General features: G+C 40.0%; 1 protein-coding gene and 1 pseudogene across 4 annotated transcripts in view; both read right to left on the reverse strand.

Annotated features, from left to right (window-relative positions):
- ABL2 (ABL proto-oncogene 2, non-receptor tyrosine kinase) overlaps positions 1-12,352 on the reverse strand; it is a 112,209-nt gene that overhangs the window by 70,759 nt on the left and 29,098 nt on the right. The window lies entirely within an intron of this gene.
- Positions 3,160-5,974, reverse strand: LOC123928190 (annotated as a pseudogene).

Raw genomic sequence — 12,352 nt, forward strand, 5'->3', positions numbered from 1 at the left:
ACGGATTTTAGTGCGGCTGGAACCTAGAGAGCATGTACAAGACAAGGCAGGCACCAGATCATGAGAGCCTTGGATGGCGCTAAAGGAGTTTAGACATCATCCTTAAGATGGTAAGAAATGAAAGCTTTTTTTTTTAAAGCTTTTTTTTTTTTATTTGACAAAGAGAGAGAGAGAGAGAGACGGAATACAAGCAGGAGGAGTGGGAGAGGGAGAAGCAGGCTCCCCAGTGAGCAAGGAGCCAAAGCGGGGCTCAATTCCAAGACCCTGAGATAATGACCCGAGCTGAAGGCAGATGCCTAACAACTGAGCCACCCTGGTGCCCCAGAAATGAAAGCTCTTAAGGAAGTAACAAGATCAAAGTTGTACCACTCAGACTCTGACTCAGGCTTTCTTATACATTCTCTCCAAGGAGCTGGCGCAAAGTCTCCAGGGAGAGGGAAGAAACAAGCAGATACATCCCCCATTTTACAGATATTGTAGGAGGGAGCATCAGCTGCTAAAGTTTACCATTTCCCTACCCTCCTGTCTGTCATGAGACTCCATTCTAGGGAGGTAAAAGGTTTAAGTACCAGTAGCAGGCAGGAGACAGAAAGTGCTAACAGATAAGAAAGAAGAGTTCTTCTGACCAAAGTGAATTTAAGGATTATCCATAGAAAACTATTCCTATTTTAAACAGAGTATTATAGGAACAAAATATATATAATCTAAAGCATATTAAAACATTATCTGAGAAGATGAGGAGTTTGATGTCGTGTGTATTTTACCACAATTAAAACAACTTTTAAAAAAAGAAAAAAAGGGGCGCCTGGGTGGCTCAGTGGGTTAAAGGTCTCTGTCTACAGCTGAGGTCATGATCTCAGGGTCCTGGGATCCAGCCCCGCATCGGGCTCTCTGTTCAGCGGGGAGCCTTGCTTCCCCTTCCTCTCCCTCTGCCTGCCTCTCTGCCTGCTTGAGATCTCTCTGTCTGTCAAATAAATAAATAAAATCTTTAAAAATATATTTAAAAAGAAAAAAAGCCTGAAATTTAGGCAACCTATTTTCATACTCTAACAAACATTAAAAATGGTAAGTTCATATTATATTTAATTACAATTCTTTCATTCTTCCTTCACATTTAAAGAACTCTTCAAAATCTACCCCAAACACAAAACTAAATGTATAAGAACACAAAGAAAAAGAATAATTACTCTCTTACTGGGGGACAGAAGACAATCATATCCCAAACGGATGTTATCTAAGAGCCAACTATCCTTTCCAAGAGACTTGCAATGGTGCAAATTGCCTCCATAAAGAATGCACATGGATTTGGGCAAACACATTTGACAGCACAGCTGTCTGTCCAGGCATGCTGCTGAAAGAATAGTACACTCCTACTTGTCCTGTCCTCTACACACCTTAAGTCTCCTTACAAAAGGAGGTTTAAACAAAACTGTCATATTTAAACCTCTAAGACGTGTGTATATGTGTGTGTGTTCAGTAAGGTCAGTTAGATAATATCAGAAGCAATAAATCCTTTAACATCACCCTTACCCTAAAGTTAGTCTCTGAAGACTTTTGAACAAAATAATTTTGTTCACGTACATTTATTAACTCTTGATTTGAGGTTGCCCTTTAGTTTCAAAGGGAAGGTAATAAGCCACTAGCTGTCAGAAAATTGATACAGTACAGTAGAGGAGTGCATATTGAGAATCAGAGTAACAGAGTGTAAGTCCTAACTTTGTGACCTTGGGGCAACTGTCCAACCTCTCTGAGCTTCAGTTTTTTATCTATAAAACACAAATAATGATGCTTACACTAGTTACATTACAGAGTTGCTTGAAGATCAAAGAACTAAATGTAACCTTACCTTATCCACACCCTTCTCAGCAGTTTCAATTTCATGCAACCACTTTTGAATACATCTTCTATCCTGTTAGCTCATTCCTTCTCATACAGGAGCTCCTGCCATCATCTGATCCCAGGAGAACCTCAAATCTACTGATTTTCATTCTCCCTCCCCGCTGGAAGTCCTCTCTTCTCTCCTTACCCATTTTAAATTCCATGATGCATCATTATGATCATTCACTCCTCTCTCACTTGGACATACTCACTTTGCAAAACCACAATCCTGCTTAAATTCAATTCTCTGTTCTCCTACTACTCCAGGAGAGTACTGGAGCAAGAAAGCACAGAAACAAGCTGAATGGCCTCTTTTAACTCATGACCTTTAACCTCAACTGAGCCCTGAGTTCTGTCTGGTAATCATAATCTATTTCCCTAGCCCAAGCACTCTCCCACTTCTCTAAACACTTACATGCTCTCTCCTCCTCTTAAACTTCTAATATCTTCTCCCATGCCCTTTCCCACTCTCAGCTGATGACTTGCTTAGAAAATTAAAGCAGTCAGAAGAGGATTTCCAGGAATTATCATCGCACCCACCCACAGTACCAGCATCTATCTGCACCCATGTGTTCTGCTTTCCTTTCTGTTATGATAAATGAACTACTATATCTTTTCTCTATCTAACCCCTTCCCTCCTGTACAAGCTCCAATCCCTACCACCAGCAATTCTCCTCCTCTTCTGTATCATCAGCTTTTTTCCTTCCGTTTTTCCTCTCTCTACCACATCACTTCCATGAGCATACAAAATACCTATGAAAATGCTGTTACTCCTATCACAAAAACCCTACAAGCAGAAACAATGCCAGGTAGAACTAAAAAGAAACACAAAGCAAAATGAAAACAGGCCTCTGGATCCCCACATCTCTGAGCAGGAAACTCGCTGAAAGAAAAAAAAATGACTCCGTTGCAAACATGGGATTTTAGTCAGGGAAGACTAAAGAGGACTGAACAAAGGAAGCTAAGAAGGGCTACGTAAGGGACGCCTGGGTGGTTCAGTTGGTTAAGCAGCTGCCTTCGGCTCAGGTCATGATCCCAGCGTCCTGGGATCGAGTCCCACGTCGGGCTCCTTGCTCGGCGGGGAGCCTGCTTTGCCCTCTGACTCTGCCTGCTACTCTGTCTGCCTGTGCTCACTCTCTCTCTCTCTCTGACTAATAAATAAATAAAATCTTAAAAAAATAAAATAAAATAAAAATTAAAAAAAAAAAAGAAGGGCTACGTAACTTTAACAAGAGCATACAACTAAATAAGTGGCAGAATTAGGATATGAACTCAGAAAGGCTACATTCTTTCCCCCTCCCAGGCTTTCTCTTTATTTTTCTTACATAAAACTATAGCGGTGGCCACAGCAGGAGCCTGAGTCCTCTACACCCTTTAGCGTGGGTCTTTACAAGCTGGCTGGTAAATCCCCGATAGGGAGACTGGTGAACACAGTCTCTTTCAGAGGTTGGGATGGGGAGCGGGGGGGATGTGAAACAGCTGTAGGTCTTGGAAATGGCATCCAAAGTGGCCTTGGCAAAGTCGCCCAAAGTGACAGTGCAGCCCCTGGCCAAGGTGCAGGAGCTGTCAGTATTAGCCATCATCAGGAGTTCCTTGGGCACATGGGCTGAGACAATGCCAGCACCTTTGGAGGCAGGGATGAGGTGCACAAGCAGAACCACAGTGGTCGGTCACCTTGTGAGGGACAGTGTGAGGCTAGCTGATCTTGTTCCCCTCACAGTTTCACAGCACAGGGACAACAAAGAGTTTAGCCAGGATGATAGCCCCATGGATGGCAGTGGCTACCTCCCTGGAGCACTTAACGTCCAGACCAGCATGTCCACTGTACTCTTCGGTGGCAACAAATGCCTAGAACCTGGTCCGCAGGGCAATAGGCATCTGTTTCTGCATAGGCATAATCTTCAAAACCTCATCCTTGAGGGATGCCCCAAGGAAAGAGTCAGTGATCTCAGATTCCCTGATGGGCTGGAAGAAGAGATCTCCAGGGACTTGATCTTCATGTCCTTGAACAGGTGGCCCAGACTGGTGACCCGGAACCACTCCTTGACCTCGGCTAGGCCTCAGCCCCACGCCACCCACAGCCAAGACTCAACCTGGATGCCGCTACCTCGGCCTCCCACTGCAGCCCCCCACACCCACCCTGGGTCTCTGGGCCCCTCTGCAGCACCAGCATCATCCACAGATTGGTGTTTTCTAGGAGAAGAAAAGGTCTACATTCTTAACACACATTATCTCATTAAACCTTTACAATGCTGTGACATAACACTGTTATTACTCCCATTTTACAAATGGGGAAACTGACTTAGTGATTTAATATACAGTTAATACTCAGTGGTTTAATACACATCCAAAATGTATTTCTTTAACAACTACACTATATTCAGAATTGAGGTAAAACTTTCAAAACACAGGATATATATTTACAGTCCTCTTAAGTATGCTTTTACAAAAAAATTACTCCATCAAAATTTTATTCTTAAAGGCCTCATTACCTCAAAGCTTTGGAAACTAAGTATTTTATTGGGAGTTAATAAAATTTGTTTCTACAAATCTGTAAAAATTTGGCTTGTTATAAATAATCACGTCAAAAAGAGTTTAAGGATAAAGTTACTTAAAATTTAAAAGTTAGTTGTAAAGACACTTTCTCTATTTAATTTGAACTATTAAACCAATTAAAATGGTATTAAAACCTTCCTTAGCTGTATGTTAAAAATCAAGTGTCCCAAAGATTTTTACCAGCAAGACCATAATAATCTATTTCCAGTTATTTGTACCTCAAAGAATAGCAACAACTGCCCTAAAATTTTCCATAAATCAGATATCCTATAAAGCCAAACTGGTTCTTCGTACTAAAATTAGTAAGGTTCGGGGGCACCTGGGTGGCTCAGTTGGTTAGCTTCTGCCTTTTGCTCAGGTCCTGATCCCAGGATCCTGGGACTATGCCAATTATGGGCTCCCTAATCAGTGGGGGAGTCTGCTTTTCCCTCTGCCTTTCCCCTTACCCACGTGCACTTGTGCTCTGTCTCAAATACAAAAAATCTTTAAAAAATAAAAATTAAATTGGTACGGTTCTAGAAGCTTTTAACAGGTAAGTTGCCACTTATACTTTGCATACTTAACTCTTCTAAATAAATTTAACTCTGCCTTCGGCTCAGGTCATGATCCCAGAGTCCTGGGATCGAGCCCCGCATCGGGCTCTCTGCTTGGCAGGGAGCCTGCTTCCTCCTCTCTCTCTCTCTGCCTGCCTCTCTGCCTACTTGTGATCTCTGTCTGTCAAATTTAAAAAAAAAAAAATACTAATTCAAATCAAAATATATAAGGAAGCAATAAACAGTCATAAAGCTAGCAATTAAGACTGAAAGTTTAGATGATGTATTCCTACAAAATACAGGTTGACCTTCACTAAGAAGACTGTTACTTGTTTTGGTAACAAAACTGTTACCTTCGTAGCAATTTAACAACAACAAAAAAATTCCTGTCTTTGTTGATATATAACTGAAATAGTCAAAAAACTGGAACTCAGAAACAAACATAAGGCAAAACACTGTGGAAGAGCACTGAACTAGAAGTCAGAAGACCTGAGTTCTAATCTTTCCTCCATTATAACTGGATATGAAAATTTACCACTGTGTTTCTACTTCTCCAACCTGTAAAAATAAGGGGCAGGAGAAGAGATCGCTGTAAGGTTGTTTTCAGCTCAAAAATCTTTTGATTCCATGAACCAAACTGGGGGATGTATTTTGTTTTCATATTTTAGGAACTCTAGAGAAGCGATCAAATTAACAGAAATCAAGAATAAATAATCGATGCCCTTTTAGAACATAACTACAATGATGTAGTATGCCTAAGTTGTCCAAGACAGCTTTGGTATTCATTCTCAGAGTTCTTTTGGAGTGTATATGTTAAGTCATTTTAACTTTCTCTGAACTTGACTGGATCCAGCAATTCCTTATTTAAAAGTTTTCCTAAACTCTCAATATGCTAGGCTTTCCCTTTAACTTTCATTTTCTATTCCTCTTCTCCTTCCAACACTATTTACATTTCAGTGTGCTTCACAGTGACCATTTTGCTTATCTACTTCCTATACCTTTACCATGCCTGGTTTTTAATGCCTCCCTTATCCATGATTTCATTTTTCTTTTAAAGACCCAGTACACCTGAACACATGCAAGGGGATGGGAGACGGTCAGGGAGAGGGAGAGAGAGAATCCCAAGCAGGCTCCACACCTAGTGAGGAGGTGGGGCTCAATGTCAGGACCCTGAGATCATGACCCTATGATCATGCCCTGAGCCATAACGTGAGCCAAGATCAATGGTCAAGTGAGCCACCAGGCAGCCCCATTTTTTTATTCAAAGTGTCCCTATCCCCCCCCAAAGGGGGGGGGCTCTGTTGACCCAGTTAGATATTAAGAGTTCTGAGATCCTCAAATTTCAGATTTATTTCCTATGATGCAACTCCTTTCCACACTATCAGACACAGCAGGTTTGCTAGCAAATTCAGACATATTACTCAATCATTCAGAAGTTTAAATTTTACATGTTGACATTTTTATATTCCATTTGTTTTCATCACTAGCAACCTGCTTGCTTAAAGTCTATGAATTTTGACTTTTAAATACTTCTCAGCATATTGATACATGCTGGAAAAACCAAAGCGGTTTCAAATCTGCAATGTTACCTAGTAAAAGTAGAGAGGAAAAAATAGCACCCAATATTTAATTTCTCAAAACTCTACCACTCAGCCTTTTTTAGAAGGCCTAAGGAATAAAAATTTATGTCATGCTGTAACTGTAAAAGATATTAAAGATTCTTTTAGGAATCTTACCACATTTCTTCAAGATCCAAGTGATACACAAGGGATCTAATCAAATTTAAATCACTACAGAGTTTTAACTATAATTTCTAAAGTTACTATTTGAAAATATAAACACTATGAATTCACTTTTATTTCATACCCTGTCTTCAATGGCAGAAAGTCACATCCCAGAGAAAAATGATACCTAACTAAATTTGATAAAACCCCCTGTATCTAGTACAGTGCTACATATTTGATGGCTATTTTAGACTCATGTGTCTCTCTGCCTTCATCCCTGTCCCCAAGAATTTATTCTCCACAAAGCAGTCAGGCTGAAACTTTTAAATATAACTCCCATGGCCCAAGATTCCCATCCTACCCAGAATAAAGTCCTAATTCCTTACGATGGTATGCAAGCCTTCCATAAACTGGCCCTCAGCAGTCTCCCTCATCCCACATGCAACTTTTACCTTCCTTCTCCTTCTACAGATTATCTCTCAGCATTCTCCCATCAGGTCAGTCCTCTCTAGCCACTCCTCCTCTACCACTCCAGAAGGGTATCTCTGCCTTGAAAATGTTCTCCAGAAAATGTCCTTGATGGTCCCCTCCCTGGAATACTTATCTCCTGAAAGCCCTAAGTCTCATTCCTTCTGAAAAATCACCCTCTCAGCCAGAGGCTTTCTCTCACCATCCTATCATCAACAGTAGCACCCCTTGGGTCTGCTCTCTTACTCAACTGCATTTTTCTCCTCGACCTCATGTGGAGGCCGAGAAAATTAAGGCCATCCCACCTCAGGTTTAGCTTTAGCGTAAGTACAGACATCTTAACTCCAGCAGCCATCTCAGACCCCTGTGCCCAAGGGCTGAACTTTCCCCCACCCTGCTTTGGTTCCAGAGACCCCCACCCTGCTTTGGTTCCAGGAATCCCCACTCTGCTTTAGTAACAGGAACCCATAAATACCTCTGCCTTAACTAAGCTGGAGGTCCAAGTCCCTACTCCACTGCATCGATTATACTTGGACCCAAGCTTAAGCATGTCACCTCGGGGTCCAAGTCCCTACTCCACTGTGTGGGGTATACTTGGGCCCAAGCTTAAGCTTGTCGAATAAACCCTCGTGTGATTGCATCAGTGTTTGGCTCCTTGGTGGTCTCTCAGACGCGAAAACTCGGACATAACACCCATCACCACAGACAATTAATAAATGTTTAGTGCCTGTCTCCACCCACTACCACTTACCACAAAGGCAGGGAGTTTCATTTGTTCACTAACATACTTCCAGTGCCAAGAAAGTGCGTGATAGGTGCTCAGTAACGGTTAAATACAGGAAAATCAGAAATGCCTGTCTCAGGAAGTCATGCTGTCATTATTATTCAAGCATTCTAAAAAGTCCTTTAAATAATATTTAAGGTGTTATTTAAACTAGGAATGTTGCTTACCTGTAAGGAAGAGAACCAGGTAGCTGAAGGCAGAGAGATGCAGGGCAATTAAATATATACCTCTGGGGCACCTGGGTGGCCCAGTCGGGTAAGCATCTGCCTTCCGCTCAGGTCATGATCCCAGGGTCCTGGGTCCAAGCCCTGCCCCTGCTTGGCGGGACGCCTGCTTCTCCCTATCCCACTCCCCCTGCTTGTGTTCCCTCTTTCACTGTGTCTCTCTCTGCCAAATAAATAAAACCTTTAAGAAAAAAAAAAGATATGGAATACTACTTGCAAAAATATGGCATTCTTTATGTTGTTCTGGGATGTTTTAATATGATTCTTCAGGAATTTCTCAGCGCACAAGAAGTTTTATGCTCCTTTAATGCTCCCTTTATATTAACTAGCAATCACCTAGTCACTAGGAATGTTAGCTACATTCACAATTCACAAACATTCACATTCACAAACAAGATAAACAGGATGGTAATACCTTTACTAATTATAGGGTTGTGTGCCAATGGTATTATCAGAAACCTTGTCATTGAAGAGAGCAATAACAAAGACTATTCCAGGACAGGCTCTACTGTATCAGGAGGGTAAAGTCTTAGCTCTGGAAATGGGATTGGGTGGGAAGAATATTGGAAAAGGAGAAGTGGAAGCAGCTGCTGTCACTCCTCTTATCATCACAGCTAATCTACTAGTTAACCAGAAAGTCCCTCCCAGTTCTCTTGAAAACAGTGCTCCCCTCAACAGGACAGGAAGGACACATGAAGAAGGTTACTTACAAAAGAGGAAACCCAGGGGGACTCCTGGGTGGCTCAGTTGGTTGGATGACTGCCTTCGGCTCAAGTCATGATCCCGGAGTCCTGGGATCGAGTCCCGCATCGGGCTCCCAGCTCCACGGGGAGTCTGCTTCTGCCTCTGACCTTCTCCTCGCTCATGCTCTCTCTCACTGTCTCTCTCTCAAATAAATAAAATCTTTAAAAAAAAAAAAAAAAAAAAAAAAAAAAGAGGAAACCCAGGAAGATAGTGATAAACTCCTTCAAGGACCAATATTAAATCTAACAGCCTTCCAAGTACTTTCTACTTGCATTTTATCACAAAGGATGAGAATTATAAAACCAACTTGGAAAGAATAAACACTGATTTCTGCCAGCCATACAGTAACAGACTATTATACTTCTTAATTTTCAAATTCAGATAGTATTGTATACTTATCCAACTCTCATATATTAAGACATTAGGTATTACATGGTAGTATGACAAGCATAATCTTTCTGTATTTAATCACTTAAACTATATACACCTATTTCCCCATTATTTAAATAATCTCTATTATTACTAAAAAAAAAAAAACTTCTCCCCCTGAAATTATTAAGAAACAGTCTACATAGTGTTATATGAAAGATGGAACCATTAATTACTCCCTAAACTGAAATTAGAGAAAAAAGTTTAACAATCAACTGGAATCTGTCATATAAAACTAAGTTCAACCATAATTTAAATAAATTAAGTTTGGACCTAAACAAAAGCACCATAAATGGTCTTTAGTTTCCTTTAAACACACACACACACACACACACACATATTTTACTGCAAACAAAAACATATAAAAATAAAAGAACAACTGTAATACTCTGGACCTTCTGCCTTTCCTCTATAGCCAAAATATAACAAAACATGAACCAGTCATAGTTCAATGTATTGACCAGTCACTATATGTAAGAGGGAACTTACTAATCAGACTTAGTAGTTACAAAACTAATTAAGAAAAATGGCTCATAGGACTATTCTGGCTCTCATTATACCACAGGTATGTACAGCTAGCATCAAGGTCATGCCAGTCAATCTATCCAGAAGCACAATCAAAAAGTCGTGTTATCCCAACATTCTCTAGCTCTTTCCCCATTTTGCTAGGGATAAAACAAAAAAATATGGAATCAGAATGTCAAATAAAATGCTTCCACCTGGGGCGCCTGGGTGACTCAGTGGGTTGAAGCCTCTGCCTTCGGCTCAGGTCATGATCTCAGGGTCCTGGGATCTTCCCTCTCTCTCTGTCTCTGCCTGCCTCTCTGCCTACTTATGACCTCCATCTGTCAAATAAATAAATTAAAAATCCTTAAAAATTTTTAAAAAAAATGCTTCCACCCAATGCTGTTATTTCTCTAATACCCTGTAAAGGTATCACCCAAACTCTAATCAAAACAAACTTACTGAATAATTCCTTCACTGCTTTATTTTCTGAGCGAGAATAAATATACTTGTTCTTTTTTTTTTAAGATTTTATTTATTTGTCAGAGAGAGAGGGAGAGAGCACAAGCAGGGAAGTGGCAGGTATAGGGAGAAGCAGGCTCCCTGCTGGGCAAGAAGCCTGATGTGGGACTTGATCCCAGGATTTTGGGATCAGGACACAAGCCAAAGACAAATGCTTGACCCACTGAGCCACCCAGGTGTCCCTAAATATACTTGTTCTTATCCCAGCCTGCTTTTCCATTTTCTAAATCATGCTGTCATCATGACACATAATTTCACCCACTTGTTGGGTTTATAAATAGTAGAAATCAGGTAAACTGAAGTCACTTAACCTAAAGATATTTGTGTGCACAGAGAAGTCACGTACATCCTATGCAGAAAATGCGTACAATCCTATAATAGACAAAATTTTTAAAATCAATCTAGAAAAAACAATAAAATTTTGGTTAACTGAAGTACTTTCTGAAACATTAAGTCTGATAACCTTTTCCTAATTCAAGAGACTAAATTTTTTGAGACTAAATTTCTTGAAACTTTGCTATTTTATTTTTTTTATTAACATATAATGTATTACTAGCCCCAGGGGTACAGGTCTGTGAAGCGCCAGTAAACTTTGCTATTTTAAAAACAGAACTCAGGGTGCCTGGGTTGCTCAGTAGGTTAAGCCTCTGCCTTCGGCTCAGGTCATGATCTCAGGGTCCTGAGATCCAGCCCCGCATCAGGCTCTCTGCTCAGCAGGGAGCCTGCTTCCTCTCTCTGCCTGCCTCTCTGCCTACTCGTTATCTCTGACTGTCAAATAAATAAAATCTTTAAAAAAAAATAGAAATAAAAATAGAACTCAATTTTTTACATTTTTCTTGAGAGTATTAAATAATTACACTGTGTCTACTTAAATTACCAGAGAGAAATCAAGATAATACTAAATTCTGTTGAATGCCTTTAATAGCAGCACCAATGGTCCTGTGTTACGTGTAGCTAAGGTCATATTTCATTTCTAAGTTAAGTGATTAAAAGATCATATATCATATAATGGAGAAAATTTTAACAAACTCAAACCAAATATCACCTTTTTTGCCTTTCCAAGGAAAAGCACAATTTGAAAATAAATGAGAAACCTTTCCTGTACTAAGAAATAAAAATAACCAGTTTTTTTCTAAAGTGCTCAAAGAATTAAGTTTAAGGGACTACCATCAGAAAAACTGGCCAATGAATCACACTGAGTTTCCACATTTTAAAATGCAGCAAATTCCATTATCTCATTTATATGTGGACTCTAAAATAGTCAAACTCAGAAACAAAGAGTAAAATGATGGTTGTTCTGGGGAGAGGAAGGGAATGAGGACATGCTGGTCAAAGGGTACAAAGTTTCAGTTATGTGAAATGAATAAATTCTGAAGAACTGTTGTCTAGCATGGTGACTATGCTTAATAAAATGTGTCATATACCTGAAATCTGCTGAGAGTAGGTCTTAAGAGTTCTCACCATACCAAAAAATAAAAAAAGAAAATGATTAGCTGTGTTCACTTCACAATATATATGTATATCTAACATCATGTTGTATTGTCAGCATACATCAAAATATAAATATACAACTTGATATTTTATTTATTTGAGAGAGAGCATGTGTGGGTGCACTGAGCAGGGGGAGGGGAAGAGTGAGATAGACAAGCAGACTTCCTGCTGAGCATCCATCCAGGATCCAGGGACCACCACCTGAGCTGAAGGCAGACACTTAACCAACTGAGCTACCCAGATGCCCATAACTTGATGTTCTAATCAAATGTATACAATTCCTATTTGTCAATTATACCTTTAAAAAGTTGGAAAAATGCTGCAAATTCTTCCACAGGTGACTATTACTGTTAAATTAATAGCCCAAACCAGACCGAAAAGTCTTGTTTTTCCAAATAAGTAAAGAGGAAAGTAGTAATTTTTATAAAGAGTAGGTAATTTTAAAGATTTGTTTTTTAATTTCTTTATTTGACAGAAAGAGACGCAGGGAACACG

This window comes from Meles meles, chromosome 17 (genome assembly GCF_922984935.1).
Source record: "Meles meles chromosome 17, mMelMel3.1 paternal haplotype, whole genome shotgun sequence".
NCBI lineage: Eukaryota > Metazoa > Chordata > Mammalia > Carnivora > Mustelidae > Meles > Meles meles.